Source organism: Onychomys torridus, chromosome 3 (genome assembly GCF_903995425.1).
Source record: "Onychomys torridus chromosome 3, mOncTor1.1, whole genome shotgun sequence".
NCBI classification, from domain to species: Eukaryota; Metazoa; Chordata; class Mammalia; order Rodentia; family Cricetidae; genus Onychomys; species Onychomys torridus.
Window position 1 is genome coordinate 149263627 of NC_050445.1, and position 26201 is coordinate 149289827.

Genomic DNA, 26201 nt, shown 5'->3' on the forward strand with positions numbered 1-26201 from the left:
AATCTGAGTTGACCCTAGAAACCATATAAGGAAAAGTCAGGTATAGAGGCATGAGTTTGAAATCCAAGTAGATACAGGAGCTTTCTGGTCAACCTGCTTAGCCTATTAGGTGAACTCCCTGCCAATGAGGTTCAATTATTTGGTTTAATTCCCTTTAAGGTTTGTTTTTATTGGGTATGTGTGCATGTGTGCATGTGTGAGTGTGAGTATGTGTGTGTGTGTGTGTGTGTGTGTATGTATGCTTATATGTATGCATCTGTGTGAGTAAGTACCACGTGCTGTGTGAGTGCCCACAGAAGTGGAAAGAAGGTGTTGGGCCCTTGGTGCTCAAGTTATAGGAGGTTGTGGGCTCCAAAGTCTGAGTGTTTGGAATTGAACTCTGTTCTCTGGAAGAGTTACAAGGACTTTTAACCACGTCCTGTCTCTCCAGCCCATATGATGTCTAATTCTTTATTTCATGTATTTTTATTTTTTCTGATATGAAACCAGCAGTAATTGGGCTGACTCATATAATTTCACCTTTTAGTTTACAGATACCTCTTTTAAAAAAAAAAACACGAATGTTTGCTTGTATATTTGCAGGCATATCCAGTTAATATGATTAAGAAACAAGACAAGAAAAAACCAAACTAGCCCAACCTCACTTTGGCCATTTCTGCTGAGAGAAATCAGTGACTATTTCCCAAGCGTCGCTTTGTGCTGTGCTGACTGTCCCCATTTAACACGCAGACAGCACACAGCATTTAGCTGTTGCATTCCTCACATTTGCGATTCATTTTCTGTGTCAATTCATGTGGTTGATATTATAAAAATCATTTTAAACCTAGTTTAACTTTTCTTTTTTTACGTTCGGCTTATTCATAATTTTATGAGCTATAAATTTTATTGCATTGTGAATTGCCTTTCCCATCTACAGATAACTCTGAAGAAGTCCTTGGAGGAATTGCTTAGGATAGGATTTAAAAAGAAAAGAAGGAGAGAAAAGGGACTTTTGTTGAAACTTGGTGCATGTTAAGCCACAATGTATCCTTGAGTAGAAAAATGACCAAGAAAAAAAAAAAGACTGACCTTGTCTGGCTTTGGTTAAAGTATTCACACCAACCAAACACATAGATTCTATTTGCATCTTATAAAATAAATATGAAATCTGATATGATTGCATAGCTTATTAAAACAACAACTCTATTAATTCATACAGAGCCCTTCTTTTTGGGCTAAAGATTTTCATTGGTGTAAATTATCCAGATAGCTGTCAACAAGTTTGAAAATAATGAGAAAAATGCTCATTTTTATTTTTCATGAGAAATGCTGACTTAATCTTGATACAGATTAAAAATCAGGACTTACTCAGGTCATACCAAGCATTCATTGAATATTCTAGTCTTCTTTAATCCTGTAAGTGCCAGAACTATGTATGAGGGAAATCATGCTGGTTGGTTTCATGTTAGGTTTGGGATTATTACCAAAGCTGAAATGGCTAAAAGGATATGGAAGGAAAACTACAATAAATTTCAGTCCGAGTTCTGAATTGATCTTTTACTGTCGTTTTTCTAGATGTTCACTACAAATATAATTATATTTAATCTCCTTAGGTTCATGTTTTGAGCCTCTTGTTTTAATTTTTCCCTCATCATATGTCACTATGTCCAAGGGGAGTTTGTAGAGGTCCCATAAAAGACAATTGGGAAGCAGAGGAAGACTGGTTTGGATGAACAGTTGAATGGTAACTGTGTTAACTAACCATGGTTCTGCAGATGCACATATATAACTCTGTACCTTGTGCCTTACAGATAGAATCTACTTGTAATACATGTCTTCACTTTGAATCTACAAGCCCAACGTGTCTGCTGTGGTCTTTTCCTTTGAATTTCCCTCTCCAGAACGCTTCACTCCCAGTATCCACATGCCTACCAATTTTAGTTTTCATTATGCCTTTATTGAGAGACCACTTTCTCAATTGGCTTTACACTGAATTTCTTTAAAATAATGGATCACTTTCCCACTTCCTACTCAAGGGTAACCAACCAATTTGCCCCATGAATGGCATTGGATACAGTCTCACAGAATTGTCCCAATTCTACCTATCATCTATCCATTCATCTATCTACCCCTCCATCCATATATGCACCCATACACACATACTCTGTCATCTATCTATCTATCTATCTATCTATCTATCTATCTATCTATTTATCTACTTATCTATCACCCGCCCACTCATCTGCCCACCCCTTATTTAATTGAACTGAATCACATCCCACAACAGTAGGCTTTTTCTTCTTCTGTATTCCCCTATCCCCATAGCAGCATTCCTAGGGCCCCCAAATAAATCTCAACCAGTATTTGTTAAATGAATGAAAAAAAATCTATATGTCACGGCAGATTAGTAAAAATGAGAATAGAAAGGCCATGTTGACATTGCCCGTCTGTCCAAATAGCTACCAAAATTATGTCTTGATCCTTATCATCTTCACAACTCACACTCACAGGAAACCTGCGTGAATCGGAGATTCTGAACGGCAGCAAATGCAATGTCTTATACAAAAGCACTTTGAACTGAAAATTGAGATGAATTTAGGTAATGAAAATGCTGATTTGTAACAGAAGTGTCCTGCAGGATGATCAGATTGGATGGGCTCTTTCCGTTCTGCCGCAGGCTGTTGAAGACACTGATAGAAACATAAGAACAGGAAACGATGGGACTGAAAGTGTGATGGGACTGGTGTGGCATCTGGCTTGAAAGAAAACACAGCACAGGAAGCAGCTGCGGATGGAGACTGAAATGCAGTTGGCCAAACTGTGCTCAGACATTTTTCCTTAGAATATACGAGTATGAGCTATCTAGTGGAAAAGCCAGCAGCCGAGAAGAAATACAACAGACTGGAGAGGTTATTGGATGGCATCAAATTGAGTGATTTACCTGGAGTCATTCATATATCGCTTGTCACACTCTCGTGTGTCATGATCACAGTTGTGTTTTCATGTTGCCTGTTGTTTTATTGTTGGCTATTTTTTAAGTGTGTGTGTAGGTATAGTGTGTGTGTCTGTGTGTGTCTATGTATTTTGTGTTGTTGTGTATGTGTTTGTATGTGTGTGTGTATGGTGTAGGGTATGTGTGTATGGTATGTGTTTGTGTGTTTGTGTAAGTGTGTGTGCTGTATGTGTAGTATGTGTGTGTATGTGGTGTGTGTGTGTGGTGTGTGCGGGTGTGTTGTGTGTGTTGTGTATGTGTATGTGGTATGTGTGGGTGTGTTTGTCTGTGTTGTGTATGTGTGTGCTGTGTTGTATGTTTGTGTGTGGTGTATGTATGTGTGTGTGTGTATGGTGTGTGTGTCTGTGTGTGTATATGTGTGGTATGTGTGTTATTTTGTATGTGTTTGTAAGTATGTGTGTTAGTGTATGGTATGTGTGTTGTGTTGTGTGTTTATGTGTGGTATTATGTATATGGTATGTGTGTCTGTGTGTTGTGTGTGTTGTTTTGTATGTGTTTGTATGTGTATGGTGTGTGTTTGTATGTGTGTGTTGCATCTGTGGTATGTGTATGCATGTGGTGTGTGTATGGTGTGTGCGTGTGTGTTGTGGTGTGTGTTTGTGTGGTGTGTGTGTGTGTGTGTGTCTGTGTGCGTGTGTGCACATGTGTGTCCTGTATCTTCCTCAATCACTCATCACCATATTTTTTTGAGACAGGGTCCCTCTCTGAAGCTGGAACTCAGCAATTCTGCCAGACTTACTGGGCAATAAGCCTCAGAGATCTTCCTGCTGCACTGCCCTGGTGATGAACTCACAGGCATGTGTCACCACACCTGGCGATTTCACTTGTGTGTTGGGAGTTAACTAAAGCCCCCATGCTTACATAGCAAGGCAAGCATTTGATGGTCCAAGCCACTGTCTTAGCTTCTGTTTCTTTTAAGTTAGGTCCCAGCCTAAGGCCAACAGTGACCTTTTGTAATTTCTTTCTGTCTTTCTAATTTAATTTTCAGATATCTCTCCCCCATACCATCTTCTACACTCAACCAATCATCAGGCCCTATCCATTTAATTCTTAAATATTTTTTAGACCATGGCCTCTGGTCTACCTTTCTCACCTCATCCATACTTGATATCTTTCTGTAATTATCATAAATCTGCTCATCTGCTCCCACCTTTTCTTGTCACGGTCCCTTCTCTACTCAACTGCTTGGCCTCTTGTGTACTATGCCACTCTCCATAACAGAGTCCGTGCTCCTGGAGAAAACCCACATTGCCCACCTCATCTGTCTTCTCCCTGTTTCTCAGTGTCCTGAGCTCTAGCAATGTGAACTTAGAGTCTGTGTGGGAGCATCAGTGTTTCCTTCTTTTCCTCATTCCATCTACTACTTCATGAATACTGTCCTCTCCAGCTCACTTTATATCTTGGAATATAAAACTTGTTTATTTCCAGTGTCTTGTCTCCCAGAAAAGGTGTCTGGATGCCCCAGTCAGTGGAGGTGAAGTGTGCCTCAATTGCCTTTCGGTATCACTGTGGTGGAGGTCTTTCTTACTTTGTTATGATCTACTTGTGTGTCCTTCTCTTCCTTCTGTTTTTTTTATACACAGCCTAAGCCTTACTACTCGCTGGATAGACAACATGGAGGAATGGACTTGACTGAATGGTTGATTACATGAACTTGAATGACTGCAGGGTTTCACTGTAATTAGCATTACATCAGCAGACATACCCACCTTCCTTCTTCTTTCCTCTTCTCAAATGGAAAATCCTGAACTTCAGAACTTCAACACACTCCCCAGCTATAATGAAAATTTCCATAATAGTGCCAATGCCATGCTCCTGAGGATCCAAGCTAAAACCTCCTTTAAAAAAAAACAAATTCCCTTTGGACCACAGTAATGGACTCTTGGCTGCTGTCCCAGCACATGTAATTAGTGGACTTCAGTTGGTATGAAATGTTCCTGTAGAATCCCACTCAACATTGGATCAAATAAGTATATAACTCTGGTTTTTGTGCCATCAAAGTTAGAAATGGAAAATAATTATTGGTTTCACATTGAGTCTGTTCCTCTTGGGAGCTGGAGCAAAATTGTTCCCTTTAGGCATTTCCTCCACTGACTTTAAATGAAGAACCAACAGGTTCTCTACTATTTCCTTTGGGAGACCCTTTTGTTGTCAAATAGAAGTGATTTTTAGAAAAAAAAAAAGAGGAAAAGTCTTCCTTCAGTTTATATTAGGTTTTCCTCATAGTCCCTGCTTAGCTGAATCCTGAAGTGCCTACACATGCTGGGGTGTATTCTGTGAAGGGAAGGGTTATTTTCCTCTGTGAAGATCCTTGAAGACGTAGCCTTTATAATAACCCAGTTAGGAATAGTGATTTGAGAATGAGTTGTTCCTTTCTTCACACAATCTAAATTGGTTTAACATCTTTAATGCAAGTTGTTGTTGTTGTTGTTGGTTGTTGGTGGTGGTGTTGGTGGTGGTGGTGGTGTGTGTGTGTGTGTGTGTGTGTGCGCGAGCGCGCGCCATTTCCTGCCCAAGTATATGTGTACACCTCAACCTGACTATATAGAGATTAGATTCAAACAAATGATTTCTGGGGGCTGGGAGTGAATTGCTGTATACTGTATTGAACTATTAAACACACTTAAAATATTTGTTTGGATTTGGCAGTCATTTGCAATCTGCAGCATTCCAGTGAAAGGCTTTGCCTGGGAGTGCTTTCATAGGAGGAAGCAAAGGATGTTACCTGGCTACTTAGAGGGACTGCTATAGTTATCTGAGTTGATGTTGGTATTCTCCACTAAGATAACCCTCAGAGTTGTACTGGAGGCCTAACCTAAGGAACTGTTTGCCTCACTTACCTTCTCATAGTTCATTAACCATGAAACAGGGATGATTTTTTAGCACCAAGGAAAGAAGACTTCTGGGAGTTGAAGCCAATTTGACTATAATTCGAAAACCCAATCTCCAGCTTTCTACTTGTGAAATATCAAAGATGTTTGGCATTTCCAAATCTTCAATTTATAATTTATTTGTGGAAAACAGTAATGTGGTACCCACATGATTGTTGCAGGAGGATTAATTAATGTAATATATGGCATGTCTTGGTGCACTGTACTACTAATACAATTTATATTTCTTTTTTCTTTTTATCAAGAAGACTACTGTATTGTTTAAGTCGATGTGGACAGACTGGCAAATGCATGTGAACACCTAAGATAAATTTAATATTCCTTTCATGGAGATAGGGAGCCAAAGTACACGTTATATTTATTTAATTTTCAATAAATTACTATAAATGACATTAAATAAGAAGTTCCATATAAGTTCAATATATATCTGCTACTACTAATACTGTTGCTTATTAATCTGTTAAAGCCTTTCAACAGCCTCCTCTTGACCTATAAAGTCCTTTAAACTTTTCCCCTCTAATATACAAAACTATATTCTCGAATGTTACTTGAGGCACCTTAACTGTGCCTGCTGTGTGAATAATATGTAAATGTGGCATACTAGAACCATATCACAGATCTTCTTGAGGCTTTCACCTCCTCTCTTACTTGCAATTAATTGATCAACAATATTAATTAAGTTTTCAGAGCAAGCAAAGTACATGCGTGTGGAAGGGCTGTTAAGTGCTGAGCAAAAGTCTGTAAAAGTATAATGCCATCTGCCTGGATCCAGTTTCTCAAACTTCCATTATTCCCCAGGATATTTTCTCCCAGTTTAAAAAAAATAGTTTTTTTAGATAAACATATATGCTTACATAAGCACACTGTATTATTTTTGTAATAGAAACCACTCTGAAAACAATTTATTTGTCTAGCAAGAAGGATATGTTTAAATAAATTACCATACAAATCATAAATTATCCAAGCTGCATTTTGAGAACTCTGAAGCTTCATTATTTGGTTGATAGAGCTTTCTATCCCTCTTTGTTGTGAAACTAGTCAAAGGCAACAGAGTCTGAGGGTTTAGGATTTAGACAGGGTATATGGCATGGGCAGGCAGGTCTAGTGCACATAACCTGATGTATTTCAGGTCTGCAAAAAGTCAGACTGAACAAGTCCCTATGGAAACCTAGGGCAGGAAGTGCTTTCTGCACAGAGGTCCTGTAGCTCACTCCTTGATGTGTCCCAAGCCACATTGTGATTCTGAGTAGGGAGCCTGCCCTCTTTTCACTAATTTGTTCTGTAAAAAATATTGTTGGCTTGGTGTCTTCATTGTGCATCATACTCTAACATATTCTGACTCTGTTTTTTAAAACATATGTTTTTAATTGAAATAGAATGACATCACTTTCTTCCTTTCCTCTCCTCTGTCTAACCTTTTCCATATCCCCACTCTCAAGTTGAAGCTTCTTTTTCTTTGCTTATTGTTATACATATATGGAATTCTTTTAACAGCTCTATATAAAAGATCAAAAACTATTACTATTTTCAGGGATGTCACCATATAACCTAGGGGACCATCAAACTCATAGCAATGTTACTACCTCAGTCTCCCACATGCTAGGATCACAGGAGTGCCTCAGCCCAGAAAGACAGAGCAAAGTTAACTGGGGTGGAGGGAGGTGTTTCTGCAGGCAGGTAGGTATTTTAACTTGTTTCTATCCAGAACAGGCTCTGATCCTGTTGAAAGAAGTACAACAGCAGTATTAATTTGGTTACTTTTACATACATTTACATATATTTGCATTAATATTTGCAAAGTCCTTCTCCAGATATGCAAAATTAAATATCATTAACTAATTAGTGCTCCCTCTGTCAACTATATTCAAGCTTGAAATGGAAAGTATGAAAGTGGCTGAAACACATGAAGTATGTGAGTCAATCAATGCTTATCCATGCTTAGAGGAGATGCATCAGGGAAGTTTCAGAACCTCATACACAAAGGAGAATGTCAGCTATAGACTTCTTTACATTTCAAACAGGAAACATGGCCATTACTGGGTCTATCCCTCCCCAAACCCACCCTTACTCCCCATGCAAAAAACACCCTGTCACAGATAGCAGCAAATCACAGAGGCTTGAAGTACAGAGCTCATTCACACTCCCAGAGAATTTTTTTGTCCAAAATTGTAGCCATATTTTCAGATATGTCCCAATCTTATAAAACAAGATGCACAATTCAATGTGGAGGCAAGGAATAGGAAGAGTCAATGCTGGTTGGTGGGATTTGTTATGTGTGATGGCCACCAGAAATAATAAAAGAGGGCAGGAAGAAGGGGGAACAGGAATTGTGAGTGTTGGGGAACTAGGGGTTTGAATGCAGGTTGCTACTACCATGGCTGACCACACACATTCATCCTCTGGAATAATGATAATCATAGAGAGAAAATGCAAAACAAGGAAGAAAACACTTTGCTGTAAAATGAAATTTAATAGGAATAAATGTCTATAAAGGAGTTTAAAAATAAGTTTCCCTTTTCCCAAATATGCTGTTTCTCTACAGATCTCAGCTCAGAGAAAGGCTCCCTCTGTCCTAGACTTCTCTGTTTTCTGAGCTCAGAATTTCAGAAAAAACTTGGAAGCAATTAATAAGCAGCTTGCATGACACCCACATGATGAGCACTGTCCAGTAGCAGCTAAATCAAGTGAAGTAGATGAGTATATTAACAAGAGAAAAAAAGTTCAGAAACGTTTAATGGGGAAAAAAAGTCATTAAAACTGATGCAGAATCTGAAATAATGTCATGCACTGAATGATTAAAATCTAAAACTAATACTCTTCATGAAAAACCCTAAGTAGCAAATTCGTGTTATAGAGTATCTTTAGGGAGATAGTAAAGAGATAGCAACTGGGTGGAAGAGGAGACATTTTTGTTTGCAGGTTTGCATTACTGCCTTTCTTCTGTTAGAAACAGAACATCTCACAGCAATTTAAAAGGATACCTAAAGATGTAATTTTTTCCAGCTTCCCTTGCAGCTATACATGGTCACATGACTAAATCATTGCAAAGGTAATGTAATTAAAATGCTCCAGTTTTCTTTAGAGGAAATTATTTTTAGTTCTCTATCCCTTCTCCCATGCGCTAGAATATGGATGAACATCTGGTAGTCCAGTCTCAACTCTCAGCCCACAAAGGTTATCTAAATGGAATTTAATAGTTTAGCCTATAGTCCCATTGTTTGTCTCTCTCATCAGTTCACTCAGCAAATATTTGTTGAACATGTACTTGATGGGGGTATATATGCTGTAATTCTGTTTGCTGCGAATATGTGTTGTTCTGATTGGTTGATAAATAAAGCCATTTGGCCTATGGCAAGGCAGCTTAGAGGCAGGCAAAGAGAGAGACAGGAAGAAGGTGGAGAGAGATGCCAGCTAGCCACCCAAGGAGCAACATGCAATGGGACACAGGTAAAGCCACAGAACATGTGGTGATACATAGATTAATAGTTACAGGCTAATTTAAAATATAAGAGCTAGCTAGCAAAAGGCTTGAGCCATGGCCATGCAGTTATAATTAATATAAGCCTCTGTGTGTTTACTTGGGGGGGTGCAAATGGGAGAGATTTGTCCCATCCACCAGCAGGCCCTTAGGACACAGGAAATCTTCCAACTACATGTATTATGTGCTGTAACCTACAGGAAGTATTAGGGACATGGTGGTAAGCAAGCTGATGTGGTAGTGGTCTTGACGGAATAAGCATTTGCTCCTAAAATCACTGCATCTGAACTTGCCAATGAGCAGCCTCTGTGTCCCTTCCCAGCATATGTGTGTGTGTGTGTGTGTGTGTGTGTGTGTGTGTGTGTGTGTGTGTGTTTGTGTGTATGCATGTGTGTAGGCACACAGTGTGTGGGTGTGAATGCATGTGGATGCACATATATGTGGAGGCCTGGGGTTGATACCAGAATCATTCTCCATTGCCCTTCTACCATTTTCAAATAGAAGGCAATCTCTCTCAGACAAACCCTGGGCTCACCCATGCAGCTAATTTCACTAGCCTGCTTCCTCTTGGGATTCCTTGTCTTAGAGTTTCACTTTGTGAGGCTGGAATTACAGGCTAGCTGCCTCACCCAGTTGGTATTTATATGCGTTCTGGGAATCCCAACTCCTGTCCTCAAACTTGGCAGGACTTAACCACTGAGCCTTGCCCTGGCCCAGTTTCTATTTTTATTCTGTACTTACCTTTGGTTGAAAGAACACTGCCGAGGGGCACTGATTTCCAGTGGTTCTCCCCAATTAAAACAATTCAGACCAAGATTTTTGAGGAGGACTTTTGGAATTTTATTTCAAGAGTTTTAAAGTTTGGACTTATTCTTTAAAAAGGTATTTGATTATTAAGAACTACATAATACACAAAAATGAGTAAAACTCATCTGAATAAAGAAGAATAAGAAAAATGAACAGTACTGAGCCCATGGAAGAGTAGGAAATAACCAGTTATGAGAGACTCATCTTTTTCAGATGCAAGACTTAGCTTGCATCTCTCATGTACCACCCCAGTCATTTGTACCATTAGGTGCATGTATTGATTTATGTGGTAGCAACCAATTAATTTTCACTCTTATGTTTTATTTTAATCAGATGAACATTGTCTTAGGGTTTCTATTGCTGTGATAAACACCATGACCAAAAGCAACCTAGGGGAGAAGGGGTTTGTTTCAGCTTACCTGTCTTGATAGCACTCTATCACTGAGAGAAGTCAGTGCAATAATCAAGGCAGGAACTTGGAGGCAGGAGCTAAAGCCATGGAGGAGTGCTGCTTACTGGCTTGCTCCTTTTGGAGACCAGATCCCACTTTGTGAAGGGTACTTGGGGGAGGAGAGAGGAATGAGGAAATATTAGATAGAAATATAGGAGGAGATGGTAAGAAAGACCGAGAGACACAAGACAGTTCGGGAGGGCCCTGGGTCAATACCTGGTCCCTTCAAGGTTTATTCTAAAGGGCTTTTTATACAATGTCAAGGCGTGAGGCAAAAGACCTCCCCCTTTCAATATCAAAGCACAATGTACAGCCAAGTGTAGACCTTTCAAAACACCTGGTAACCACGCCCACAGCCAAATCTTCCCATTTTGCAGCCCTGCTGGGTAAAGTGAGCTCAGACTCTCTGACCTTGAATAAGGTCTTACTAGGGAGCCTCCGTGGGCCTCCACATGCTCCTCATAGCTTGTTCAGTCTTCTTTCTTACACAACTCAGGATGGCCAGCCCAGGATGACACCATCCATAGTAGGCTGGACCCTCCCACATCAATCATCAACCAAGAAAATATGCCATAGACTTGCTTACAGGCCACTATTATGGAGACCTTTTCTCAACTGAGGTTTGCTCTTCTCAGATGACCCTTGCTTATGCCAAGTTGACATAAAGCTAGCCTATGCTGAGACACTTTGTGCATCCTTGGCACAGGGAGGAGGAGCTTCGACCTGCCTCAACTGAATCTACCAGGCTCTGCTGACTACCCACGGGAGACCTTGCCTTGGAGGAGGTGGGAATGGGGGGTGGGCTAGGGGGGGACTCGGGGGCAGGAGGAGGGAGAACAGGGGAATCTGTGGTTGGTATGTAAAACGAAAAGAAAATCTCTTGATTAAAAAAAAAAAAAAAAAAACCAAAAAACAAAACCTAGCCAGCACAGATATATTGCAGTGTATTTATTGATTTATTGCTCTGCTAAGGGCCAGTGAGGTCATTTTCTGTTTTAAGGCTGTGAGGAGCTATCTTGTATAAGATCATCTCCCTCGTAGGCTAGACTTTCTCTTGGGTATTTAGGAGGTGATCATGGACAGAGCTATGACATCATGGGACCAATCTCTGTACAGTCTTGCTTCTTAACAAACATGAAGTTAACCTCTCATCAGGAGGCTAGATGTCCTTAGGTCATTACCAGCAGGGCGTAAGGGTCAACACCTTGTCTTTGCTGAAATTGTAATACTGTCATTTAAGTTTTTATAAACTAGTTTCTCACTGTGGTTTTAACCATAAGTGTTGGGCGTTTACCCACCAACCCCACAGCTCCCCAGAGTTGTCTCGAGTGTGAGCAGCAGGAAATAGTAGATAGACGGATTTAGATTGTGGAGATAAACAGATGGAAGATACAGGACAGCCTCGAGAGGGCCGGGAACCTATTCCAACGTCCTGTCTCTGCCCCAGGGTATTTATAGAGATGCCAAGGGGTGGAGCAAAAGACCCCCTCCCCCAGCACAGCCAAGTGCAGACCATCTCAGACACCTGCACTCAGGCCCGTAGCCCTAATCATACTCTATGCAGACCTGCTGGGTAAAGCCACGAGGAACCCGAAAACAGGCTCCCACACATAAGGATAGACAACTTTTCAGATAAACTGGGTCACTTGTGGTAACTTCTCTATGAAATGCCCATATTTTCCCCCTTTTTCACAGTTGTGTGTGTTTGAGCATGTGAGTGTGTGAGTTTTGTGCCCATTTCCGCTTTTAGTGCTGGTGTTTCATCTGGTTTGAACCTATGCAGGTCTTGTGTGTACTGACAGTCTCTGTGAGTTCATATGTATATCAGGTCTGCTATGTCTGGAAGCCGAAGTCAGTTTTTAATTTAATATGATGACACACCTTCATATTATGGGGTTTTATTGTTAAAAAAAATTTTCTGTACTTTGATGTTTAAAGGTATTCTTTATCTTTTCCTACAGTTTCTACAATTTGACCTTTCATATTTGTCTTAAATCTAAAAGCAGTAACTGATATTTTATATATGATAAGGGTTAAGTATAAAACCTATTTATTGTCTTGCAGATAACCCAATTATATTCTTCAGCGTAGAAGGGCAGGGAGCAGGGAGACCAAGGCTGAATTGTCATGACCCTTCCACTGATCTCTAATTTCTCCTTCAAATTATTTATATGAGATTATTTTAGAGTTCAAATTTCATCCATTATTCTTCCTATGTAATGCCAATAACACACTGTCTCTTTACAACATTATACACGAGCATGTATGTGCATGTGTGTGTGGGGGGGCTCATGGGGTTATGGGTGCAAGTGGGTATCTATATGCATGTAGAAGAAGAAGGTCAACCTTGGGAGTCATGTAATGTGATCTGGACAATTACTCAGCTGAGGTTTCCTCTCTCAGGTATCTCTAAATTGTGTCAATCTGACAATAGCTTACCACACTATCCAACTCTTTTCAACTGGACAAATAAACACATCCTCGTTAAACTGCAACCTTTCCCTTCTTGTCCTAAGATCTCATGTTTATACTACCATATAAAATACAACTTTTAAAAGTCTCACAGTCTTTATTTACAACATTTTAAAAGCCAAAGGTCTTTTTAAAAACTTTGAAGTCTCTTAACTGGGGGCTCCTATAAAATAAAATTTAAAAAAGACATATACTTTCATATTCCAAAAGAAGAACCAGGGCATGAAAATAATCCGACTTAAGCAATGTACATTCACATTATGTAGATTCATGTTCACTATCTCAAACTCACTCTTGATTTTATGAGCTCCAGAGGGCTTGAGCAGGCCCATCTGATAGGCTCAGGCCAGCTCCTGCTTCACACTTGCCACAGTCCTGGCCCTGGTGTCTGACAGGTAAGTGAGCTGTGTTCTCAACCCTGTGTTTTTTAAAGCAAAACAGAACATCAGCTCTTCCTCCACCTCCACCAGCACCTCAGCTCATGGTGTTGATTAGTAGTTGTCAACCTGACACAAGCCAGAGTCACCTGGGAAGAGAGAGCCTCAGTGGAGCTGCTGTCCAGATGACAAGTATGTGAGAAATTGTACTGGTTGATAATTGATGTGGGAGGGGCCCTGGCCATGGTGGGAAGCACCATTCTCACACAGGTAGGCCTGGGCTATATAGGAACACTAGCTGAGCATGAGCCAGAGAGGCAGCCAGCCAGTAGTGTTCCTCCGTGATTTTTGCCTTTGGGTTCCTTCCTGAGTCCTGCCTTGACTTCCCTCAATAAGGGACTGTGACGTGGAAGTGTAAGGTGGAATAAATCCTCCTCTTATCTAAGTTGCCTTTGGTCAAAGTGCAACAGAGAGGGAAACAGAGAATAATGCCTCCAGAAGCGAAGGTATTTCTGTGAAGAACATGACCATAGTCCTTAAAGATCAAGGCAGGGCTCAGGAAGGAGCCCAAAGGCAAAAATCACGGAGGAACACTAGGGGTTGGCTGCCTCTCTGGCTCACGCTCAGCTAGTGTTCTAATATTCTATACATTGTGGGAAAGAAGTAACCTCAGACCGAAACAATGAAAGCGACAGTCCGTGATAGATTGATTGGAGGAGCATTTGCAGCAAGAGTGACGGGAGGTTGAGGGGTTACCATCTGGCTCATATCGGCTTTCCATGGCTCACCTACACTCTGGAACCTCCCTGAGGGACAGAGAAGGGGGATCTTGAGGTAAATCCTGAGGATGAGTTCATTATGTAAATAACGTTGTATGGCAGATGTTCATAGCTGGGGTAAATCTTACTTGCCTGAAGCAATCGTACTGTGATTGTTGAGCTAGTTTTCATACCTTCAGGGGCTTTGCTATCAGGTTCCAAACTTACTCCCTTTCCTCACAGCACTGGGTGGCTGGGGGGGGGGCGGCGAATAAAATAAATGGTTAGGATGGTCTCAAGTTGAGGAACGTTTGATAAAGTGTGTTAGACGTAAACAAGAAGAAAGCAGCAATTGATCACTCTGGGTAATTAGTATCCATGAAGGCGGGATAAAGTTTGGCTTGTTTGTTTTTTAAAGGGGAAAGATTTTGCTCATTGGTATATATATATAATTTTTTTTTTTTTGTTATTTGATTTTTGAGACAGGGTTTCTTTGTATAGCTTTGGAGTTTGTCCTGGAACTCTCTCTATAGACCAGACTGGCCTTGAACTCACAGAGATCTACCCGCCTCTGCCTGCCGAGTGCTGGGATTAAAGCCGAGTGCCACCATTGCATGGCTGCTTTTTGGTATTTATACTGCAATTCATAAAGTAAATAAAGACTACCGGGGAGCTTATTTTAAAAAACTAAGTCGGCTTTCCGCTGCTGGGAGCCTATAACACTCAGAAGGACAAACACGACCTACACTTGCTTAGCTGAAGGCAGTTTTCACAGCCTGGTATTTAGGTTGAGCTCAGGGACACTTGGATAATCCCACAGGCTCTCTGGGATCTGGTATTCATCTGCATCTTAGTTTTCTGCTTGGGGATTAGGGATCACAATTGCCGATCTGGGAAAACCACATCACTTACACGTGATTAAGGAGTCCCTAATTAGTTCTTCTGACCCTCTTGTACACCAATAAATGGCTCATTTGCAGAACATTAAAATGGAATTCTTTCCATTAAAAATGATTTCCTTGCTAGGGAACAAGATGTAGGTTTAATGCACAGTGTTAGTTACCATGAGTTTGTCCTAATGTACAGTGGGCGCTTTTCGGTGTGAAGTGATTGGAACACTAATTAAGTTTCCTGGCTCAGTCGATTAGCTGGGAGGGGAGAGAAGTCTCTCTACAGTGATCTAAATATTGCTTATATTCTTAGTTTGTTTTTGGCCTATTACTTTTTGATTGAAAGAGCTGGAGACTAAAGTGAAATTGTATAACGAGCCTTGGAAAATGATGAGCCTAAAGAGACATTTAAGATCACCTCATCAGGTCAATTTTAATGTTTTATTTGGGTACGCAAATGAGCAAATACAGTAGCCACATTTTTGGGGTTCTGACACACCCCTCATCCTATCCAAAGCACTGTGGGTCCCTTGGTGTACATAGTAGGCAGCTCATGATTAGTCTGGGGAAATGCAGTATTTCCAGGGGTGATTGCTATTACAGCACCAGGTCTGTTTTGCCCAAGAAAGCCAATCACAGAATAATGAGACACATAGAGGAGAAAGAACATAGTCATGTGCAGATGAGAGAGCAAGTCTCTACTCCACTTTCCTGAGGATGGGGTTTAATGGGGTTTGTGGGGTAAAGAAAAAAGGTGGCATAAGGCATGGGGAAAGGTACGTACAAGTGATAGAAAGCAGGAATTGATGTCAGCCTGGGAATGTTCTCTGTGACACTTCACAATATACATGCTTTGCAAGCTCTGAGGAAGCATATTCTGTAGATGATGTTTTGGTCTTCAGCATCCAAATGTTGGTTACTGGACACTCGCACAGGCCCAGGAGGTGGGTTTGTGGTTTCAAATCAGTCTGAACTCCCTTTGAGTTCCTGCAATTAAGCAGCCATGACGATTGTGACCCAGACACTCAGATGTGTTTCTCTGTGAAGCCCTGATCATCTTGAAACTTGTTTTGTAGAACAGGCTGGCCTTGGATGCAGAGATCCTTCTGCCTCTAAGGTGACAGTCTCTATGAGCTTTTGGGGACATTTTTTTTTTTAAAAAATCACAACACACATTAAACTTAATAAAGACTTAAAGGTAGTAGGGTTACTGCTTTCCGTTCTTGCTCTACTCAGCTTGCCCACCCACCCTCTGCAGACAGATGACCTTACAGGATCATTGCATATTCAAAGTCCCAGTGCCCATGTATATGATATATGCAGACTGTCTCCAAGCCAGCAGTCATTGTTTTTGTACACTATACCAGAAGCTGGGAACCAGGGAATAATACTAGAAAAAACGAGGAAAGGCCACCTGGGACAGATGCTTGAGAGTGGTACAAAGTGAACACACCTTTGTTTCTCATGTATGAGGTCACCAGGAAGCATCTGCTTCTATAGAGGCTACAAGAACCTTTGTGGCTGCCATTCAGAACTGGATTACTACACCAGCAGTCATCAGGCAAGAAGGAGTTACTCTAAAGGATGCAGTGGCAGGGGCTGGGGTGGGGAGGGTTACTCAGAAGACTCTCAGGAACTCGGGTTCCTGAACAGGAAAAGAAGCATGTTCTGAGAGATGGAGATTCTTTGTCTACTCTTTGGTCTTTGTTAGGCTGTGGCAGCTTAAATAAGCAACCTTAGCCACCACTTTGGTCTGAGATATCCCATGAGGGCAAAAACACCATTCAGTTGGGTTTTGGCCCAGGGAAATTAGAATGTGAGAGCAAAGAAAGATACAAATTTCAGTATGATCAGAGGGTCAGTTAACACAGATCGACCTCTGAAATATTTTGAACCTAGAATTCCCACCAAAGGCACACACACACAGGCATGCATTACTGTTTGGTCCCAAGTGATGGTACTATGATGGTGGTGAAAACTTTAGGAGGTGTATTGGTGAAATTATTAAGGCCACTCCACGTAGTTAAAAGGGAGGTTTATTTTGTGGGGTAACTTACAAATGAAGGGGTAGGTTGCAGGGTCTGGCAAAGGTATAGCGCAGTCCGAGGTGTTCTCTGGAGAACTCTGCTCTGTCTACCTCCAGCGTCTAGGGTCCTGGAACCAAGTCTCAATCCTTGGTCTTCCGCTTCCTCCTTCCCCACCCTGCCTTGTGGGCGTGACCATTACCGAAGCCTCAATGGGGGTTGGAACTTCCAGGCCAATGCTGGGATGGCTACCCACTACAGAGGTGGGGACCACCAGGATGAGCGAGGCCACCAGAGAGGTGTCCAACAGTCCTTGCTTGCTCTGTCCCTCTGGCTGCTCTAAGCTGGTGACCTCTGTCACTACATGTTTTTGATGTCATGGCGTTCTGCTCAAGCTTCTAGGCCAGGTGAGCTGGATCTGAACCTTGTGAAATCGTGAGCTAAAATGTATCTTTCCTCTCGTAGACTAGCTTCTCAGGTGTCCAGGTATCACAGCTAAGTGATAAACACTTTCTCTGTTCTAGAAGAAGAAACAGGCAGGATTTGGGAGATTGGACAAATAACTCTCCTCTGAGGAGGATGTGCAGATATCTTAACCATATAAAATGCCTTTTATTGTTGGAGGCATGAACAAAACCGCATAGCATGGAGTATAATATATAAGACTCAGAATAACCTGTTCTGGTGACCTATAAACACAGTAAACTGGAGGTGGAGATTGGGATCAGAAATTCAAGGTTATTTTCCTATACATAGTGAGACTGAGGCCTTCTTGGGAATCTTGAGTCCTTTTCCAGGAAAAACAAAACAGAATAAAGGAAACAAGGAAGCGAGAAGAAGAAAGGATGGAGGATGGTTCTACCTTCTGCAGAGAGATACCTTACAGACAACATTTGTGGAAGTGCAGTAAGTCCTTCACCTGTTTTCTCCACTTGTAGAAAACCAAGGACCTTTCCTTGCAGTGGGGCAGTGGTACTCCTGGGTGGTCCAGCCAGAGTCCAGAAGGCCTTGAGCTCTATCATCCTTCTGTGATTGCTCTACGGCAGGGTTGTATTCTCTGGCATGGGATATTTCCAGTTTTGCATGACACATGCATTCTGTGGACCCTTGCTTAGGACCATTTCACATAGCCCTGATTCTGGTTTTATTTGGTTCATGAAGCACACTGTGTACTTGGGCAGCAGAACACAGCACCCCTCTTGAGCCCAGCAGACAGAACCAGCTGCTCCAGAGACTCCAGGTTCACTCCTGGTGAATAATGCTTTGTTTCAGATTAAACTCAGCCATTGCTGTGTATTTCCAAACAGTAATGATGAACTGCTGTTCCTTCTCCATCTTCACACAGCTACAGGAGCCCTATGTAAAGTTGAAGGCAAATCATTCAGGGCAGAGGAAAGATGTACAGAAGACAGGTGGAAGAAAGAGTCTTCCTGGGCAAAAGCTGACTCATGGAGGGTCATGTGGGTTCATGGAGCCAACCCGTGATTACCTGTCAAGTCTCCTGAAGCCTATCTGAGATATAGAGATAGGTTTCAATGTTGGTAAAGGCCAATCTCTGGTTCTATGACCTGTGGGGTAAAGTCTATTAGGATAGGAAAGACCCAGTGGAAATGTGTGTATCTACCCACATCATTTGGGTAACAGAGTGAGTCAGCAGGAATGTTGCACCCCCAAAGGCATCACAGAGATTGGTACTTGTATTAGCTTATTTTTCTTGCTGTTGTTTCAAGATACCTGACAAATGCAACTCCAGAGTGATTCCTTTTAGCCTCCAGGTTGAGGGGATACAGTTTATTATGTGGGGAGAGAATTCAGCCTGAGCATCAGGTAGTTGATTTTATGGCATCTACAGTCAGTAACCAGAGAGGGTTGAGTTCTTGTTTTCTCTTCCTTTTTCACTCAGTTGGGGATCCCAGGCCATGGGATGGTACCACCCATGCACAGGATGGGCATTCATGCCAAAGTAAATCTCGGTGGAAATGACAACACAGACAACTCAAAGATGTGTCTTCTCAGTTATGTTACATGCAGTCTGGTTGGCAGTGAAGTTACATATCTCAGAAAACTGAGTAAGGACATGCAGGCAGCAGAGATATGGCTTTCCATTCTTGCCCTGTTCAGCTTGCCCATCCACTTTCTGCAAATAGAGGGCACTATAGGATCACTTCACATCTGAAGTCCCTGTTTCTGTGTACATGGCACATGCAGACTGTCTCCAAGCCAGCAGCCATTGGGTTTGTACACTACACCAGAGGCTGGGAACAAGGGAATAATACTAGAAAAATGAGGAAAGACCGTCTGGAACAGATGCTTGAACATAGCACAAAGTGAACACACCTTTGTTTCTCATGTGAGATGTCACCAGAAAACATCTGCTTCTGTAGAGGCCACAAGAACCCAGGTGGATGAGTGACCTTGTTTTGTGGCTGCCATTCAGAGCTAGATTTCTACACCAGCAGGTCATCAGATGAGAAGGAATTACACTAAAGGATGAATGGAGGGACTGACTCAGAAGGAAGAGATTCCTTGTCCTCACTTGGGTCTTTGGTGTGCTATGGCAACTTAAGCAGGCAATTGTAGGCACCATCTTGGCAAGAGACTGGAGACCTGTAAAGACCTGAAATCTGAGGCATCCCCCTGAGGGTAGAAACATCATCAGGCAGATTTCTGCACAGGGTTATTAGAATAGCTAAATGAAGAAGGAGACACAAATTTTAATATGTCCACAGGATATGGTAAAGAAGTTGGATCTCTGAAATATTTTGAGCATGAAATATTGCCCACGGGCATACACATACAGCCATGTGCTTCTCTTTGGTCCCAGTTAGTGGTACTATTTTGGGTAATAATGGTAACTTTAGGAGGTTGGCCCCACCTGGATGAGATAGGCCACTGGAGTGTTGTCCACAGACCTTTGCTTGCTCTGTCCTTCTGACTGCCTTAAGGGGGTAACCTCTATCACCACATACTTCTATTGCCACAGTGTTCTGCCCAGTTCAGTAGGATCTGAACCCTGTGAAACTATGAGGTAAAATTCATCTTTCTTCCCTTAGACCATCTTCTCAGGTATCCAGGTCACAGTTAAGTGATAAGCCTTTTCTATGTTCCAGAAGAAGAAATATTAGGAGATTGGACAAGTAGCAATCCTCTGTGCAAGATGTGTGGATATCTCTATCATATAAAAAATGCCTTTTATTGTCGGGGGGGGGGCATGAACATATCTGAACGTCACTGAGTAAACTTTGTTGGACTCAGCGTATGCACCATCCCACACCAGCCTGTCTCTCTTGCCTCCACACATGATGCTCACCTGTCTTACTTTCCGTGTCCACTTGTGTCAAGCAAGGGCCCCCTGTTTGCTGGCCTCTCCTCAGACACCTAGTTGTTTCAGCTTTCCCCAGAAGTATAGTTCTGGGCATCAGAATAGTTTTTACCTCAGAGCTGGAATTCCATAGGAAGCCACAGAAGCTCGCTGCTGATGGCAGGTTTGAGTGGGTAGGTAAAGCCTCCATCTTCTCATTGGCATCTGAGTGGGGAGAGGAAACCAGGACAGACATATGGGATTTACAGTACTAGTGACAGACAATGGACACTTTCATCAGAACTGAGTCTTCTCCTGTCTTTTTCCCAGCAGAATGTCCACTTTGTCTTGTGGATAAGAGTCATTACCTGGGCTTCCTTGCAAAGCTAGGGCCAGTTCAGTAGCAGATGTTCTTATACTTCATTCCTCCCTCCCTGCCTCCATTTTATTCCCACTCACCCTTCTTGTCACGCTGTTAGAACTCACACTTTACATTAAACTCCGCTGGAGGCTTGAAGGTTGACTATGGGAGCCCTCGTGTAGACAGGAAAGCGATTGGTAGGTGTATGATATTCTCTGGGAGAAGATTTTCATATTTGATTTTGAGGAGGATCAGAATAGGAGAGCTAAATAAGAAGACAGGCAATCAGGGTATCCCCACACCTGCTAAGATGATGGCCAGTGGAGATTTGATTGACCAGCCTGGGCGGCAGAGGGAGGGCTGCCGACACTGAGTACTTCCTGATCAGGTGGTTCTGGCTGTCCAGGCACTGAACTGCTGAAAGGAATGTGCAACGTTGCCCTTGCAGCTGAGGTGGTGGCGTTAGCAAATGAAGGCTTAGGTCAGCTTGCTGCTGTGTAAATTTTTTACACACAGATCGTTTACAGCCATGCTTCTGGCAGACGCATAGGTGTGTTTCAACAGTGAACAGAACAGCTTTTAGAGAATAAATCACCTGGTAGCATTTATTTGAATGTCCCTTGCCCTAAAACATTTTAACAAGCCTGTCATTTATTTCTTCCAAGTCATCTATCATTTATCCTCTCCTGGCTGAGGCCACATTTATCCACAGACAGGCCTGTGATATGCCATCAGAGGCAACAGTGCAGCAGCTCTGGGTCCTGAAGGGTCCACACTGCCTTGTCCAAGCTCAGGGTTCAAAATGAGCATTTCTGTTGTTGAGTAGAAGATGCGTGCCTCCAGAATTCTGTGGATCATTAACAGGTAAGGGGGAAGTGAATTAGAGTAAAAAAAAAGTGATGGATGAGAAGGAGGGAGTGGGGGCAGAGGAAGGAAGAGGAGAGAAAAGAGAGAAAGGACTGAGAGGGAATCAAGAAGTGACAGACAGTGGAAAAAGGGAGACAGGTACAGACAGAAGCAGGGAAAAGAGAGGAGAAGAGGGGAGAAAAGAAAGAAGAGTGGAGAGAGAGAGAGAGAGAGGGAGGGAGGGAGGAAGGGAGGGAGAGAGGGGGAGGGAGGGAGAGAGGGGGAGGGAGGGAGAAAGGGGGAGGGAGGGAGAGAGAGGGAGGGAGGAAGGGAGGGAGGGAGGGAGGGAGAGAGAGAGAGAGAGGGAGGGAGGGAGGGAGGGAGGGAGGGAGGGAGGGAGGGAGGGAGAGAGAGAGAGAGAGAGAGAGAGAGAGAGAGAGAGAGAGAGAGAGAATTGGGGGGGAGAATTCTGAGCAGTGGTTGTAGTTCAGTTTCAGTGTTCACCATTGAACTTGATCCGTGACCTGCCACGCGCTCCCTGGTTTGCCTTCATTGTCTTTGAAAATCCAGTTCATTAAGATTCTGTCTTACTACATATATGAAATCCAGCAGGAACACAGCAGATGCCTCCAGATTGGCTGTGTGGAAGAAATGAGAAAATGAATGAAAGATACTTTACTTGTGGCAGCATAATTTTAATTGCCATTTTGTTGTTGTATTTGTATGTTACCTCTTCTACAGGCTTCATGATATAAAATACCATATTTCTATGTTACTATATTTATATTCCAAGTGGTAAAGAACCATCACAGCGGAGGCACTCAGTGAGTATTTGTTTATTGAGTGAGTGAATGAATAGGAATAAATAAATAAGAATGCATATTATAGTTAATGACAACTGTACATCTACTTATCCATGATTAATAGTCAGAGGGTAAGGTGACTAAGATCATCTGTATAAGGACTATATACAAGTTGTGCATACTTCCAGGAAATGGAATAAAAAGTCAATCTAAACTACTTTTTGTTGGCTTATTTACTTTTATTTTTCAATAAAAAGTATTATTTATATGCATGTGTATCTGTGTGAATGTATATGTAAGGGTGTGAGTTATAGAGGCCTATAGAGGCCAGATGAGGGCATTAGATTCTTGGAAATGGGGTTTCAGAGGGTTGCCTGATATGGGTGCTGGAATCTGATCTCTGGTCCTCATGATAGACGAGCAAGTTCTCTTAACCACTGAGACATTTCTGAGCCCCATATATTTATTTTAAAGGTGTTTTATTTTGTTTTATTTGTGGCTGGGTCTCTTGTATTTCAGGCTAGTCTCAAGTTCTCTATGTAGCCAAGGATGATCCTCAGCTCCTGATCCTCTTGCTCTTACCTTCTGAGAGCTGAGATTGCAGATATGTGTCACCAGACTTCATTTATACAGCCTTGGGGCTTGAACTCAGAACTTTGTGATGCTAATTGAGCTACATTCCCAGCCCCAATGTATCCTACTAACTGAATAAGTGGTGTATAATAACAGTGGAAACAATGTTGCCCAGGATTATTTCAACATATTAATTAATCTGATTCTTAGCACAACACTACAAAATAGAAGTAATTACTAACATCACAATTCTTACAGGAGGAATTCATCACCAAGGAGATGAGCAAGTTGTTGCTTAGGACCACATGGCTTGCAAATTTCTGGGTGAGTGGGAGCCCCAGGGTCTTGTTTCAGAGCCTGTGCATGTGACTGCCCTCCACCATACTCTTAGATTAGCCCTATTCATCAATGAGGAAAATGAGAACAATATTTTTTGTTAAAATTTTTTTTACTCTGTGTGTAATCTCATTTGGTACTGACCACATGCTTTACATGTCTGCACCCACTTGCCTTATGACCATTGTATACCAAGTCATATGATACTGAAGTATGATATTGAGAATCTGAACAAGGCAGTTCTAGGCTAAGCAGTAAAATCAGCTAGTTAGCTGAGAGGATAGTCTAGAGATTAGCAAGGGAAATAATCGTGGAAATTAAAATTAAATGGAGCTTGCTGATAAATTAGAGAAGTAATATTTTTAATCCACAAAAATAAAAAGTAGGGTAAGAATGAATGTGTTTACAGAGAAGGAGTGGCAAGAGGGTCATTTGACAAGGGAGTACAAATATATGATTAAATCGGCAAACATAACCCTTCACTGAAGAGGAATGACTCACCAAGCTTTGCAGCTGCATGAGAGGAGCCTCTCTTGAGGCCTTGCAATTTCCATTCCTCTGATTCCATATTTACCAAGCAGCCTTCAAATTTAAATTCAATTTCTCAGTGTTCCCTGACCTGGATAAGGAATCAGGAAAAACAAAACAGAACGAAAAACTCACAAAAATACAGATAACCTGACTGCTTTAAAGCAATAATTTTCACAGGAAACCATTAAACTTGTTCTCTCTGCTGACTTAAATAACGCTGAATGGGGATTAGTGCTGGGCAGGAGCCCTTCATGATTCTGAGGGTAACACACACACACAAAAATGAGTGAAATAATAATGGCTATTCTCAGTTGTATCCAAAGTTCTGAGGTAAACAGTTTTGTTTTAGTCAAGCACAAATCTCACCAGCAAGAGCTGACCATCCATTGCCTGTCAGTCCTCTGCAGACCACCAGGAAGAGATGAACTCTCGGAGATGCTCACCTGGCATCCTTCATCTTGGTTCCCACTTCTCTAGCCAGTGAGACAGTGCTGACCTTGGTGAGTCTCCAAAGGACTGAGAATGCCTGGCCTATGATAATGTCACCTAATGTTGACCTCTAGAATTTTTTAATTAAAAGTTGCCTCTCTCTCTCTCTCTCTCTCTCTCTCTCTCTCTCTCTCTCTCTCTCTCTTTCATCTATCTATCTATCTATCTATCTATCTATCTATCTATCATCTATCTATCTATCAATCATCTATCCATCTATCTATCTATCATCTACCTATTTCAGTGTGTGTATATGCAGCATCTGTAAAGATGCCCATGTAAGCCAGAAGGGGTCATCAAATCTCCTAGAATTGGACTTCCAGGTAGTTGTTAACTGTTTACATAGGTTCTAGGAACCAAACTCTGGTCCACTGCAGGAGCAGCAAATGCACTTTAATCATTGTTTTAGCTCTCCAGTCCCATGGGTTTCCTTTTATGTTGTGGCCTTGGAGAAACTTAGGACACCAAATTTGTATGGGCTTGGAATAACTTCAACATGTTTTCTCTCTCTCTCTCTCTTTCACACACACACACACACACACACACACACACACACACACACACACACTTTCTTCTTCTATAAACTACTCCTTACTTTTCTAAGTTTTCCTTCTTCTGCCACATTGTCTGGAGTGAGGATGGGTGGAAGGAATATGAAGTTAATATGATTTTTAAAAAAGGCTTAAATAAACTTGTTTCTACCTGAATTATTTGGCTTACTTATTAGCTCTTAATGCCAGAGATCGTTTAGCATTACCCAATAAGCTTTGATGTATGGTATCTCCTTGTGTTAGTTTTAAGATGATATAGAATCATCTAGGTATGGTGGCACATGCCTGTAATTCCAATACTTAGGAGGCTGAAGTAGGAGGGTCATGAGTTCAAGGCCAACTTGGGCTATGCAGTGAGGGTTATGTAGTGAGACCTTGTTAAAGAGAAATGACTTATAAGTTCTCAGAAATTGCATAGATCTTACATATCAGCGATGGAAAAGATAAGATACATCCTAAAACAGAGGGCACAGAGTTGATGCAGAGTAGTTCCACGTATTAGAGAGGAAATAGAGGTCCAATGGTTGTCAACTTGCTGTGTAAACTTGCAACTCTGACTTTGACCCCTGAGCTTGCTAGGCAAGGCTTCTAATACTCCTCCAGTCCAGACTGAAATCAGCCTAGAATAAATAAGCAGCCTTTTCTTCCCCTTCTCCTCCCTCCCCCATGCCATTGCCTTTTCACAGTTAATGCCTACACGGAACGAACTTACTGCACTGGTTTTCAATTCATACTCCCCAAAGCCTCCTCTGGAGTCATAAAACCATGAATAAGAGGAATTAGCAAATAGAAAGCCTATGATTTTAGAGTATCTGGGGTAAATGGGAATATAATTAGGCTGGTGCTGGTTTACAATTAGGAAAGGGATTCTATCAGCTGTTACTCGCTATCTACCAAGGTAACCTGGAGAAATATGACTAATTTGGAGGGGAATTACCATGTTAGCCCATAGCTCCAGGCCAGCCCCTTGCTCCCCTAGAAAGCACTAACCTTCCAGGCCCCTTCTTAAGGAAAAATCACTGGTTCCCACCCCTGCTGCCTTCCAAATGCTCTCTTAAGTCTGACTCAATTGTGTTCTCCTTGTCAGGCACTTTTCATTTCGAAATGGGCTTCCAATTGTGTTGACACACCTCATTAGCTGAGCCTGACCTCTTCAGTCAGGGACTTTCATACAGGTGTTAAGCACTGCAAGGAAATGAAAATAAACAGGCGAACATTGGAGAAAAGGTTCAGCATTCACAAAAATGAATTCACATTCTGAGTCAGTTGT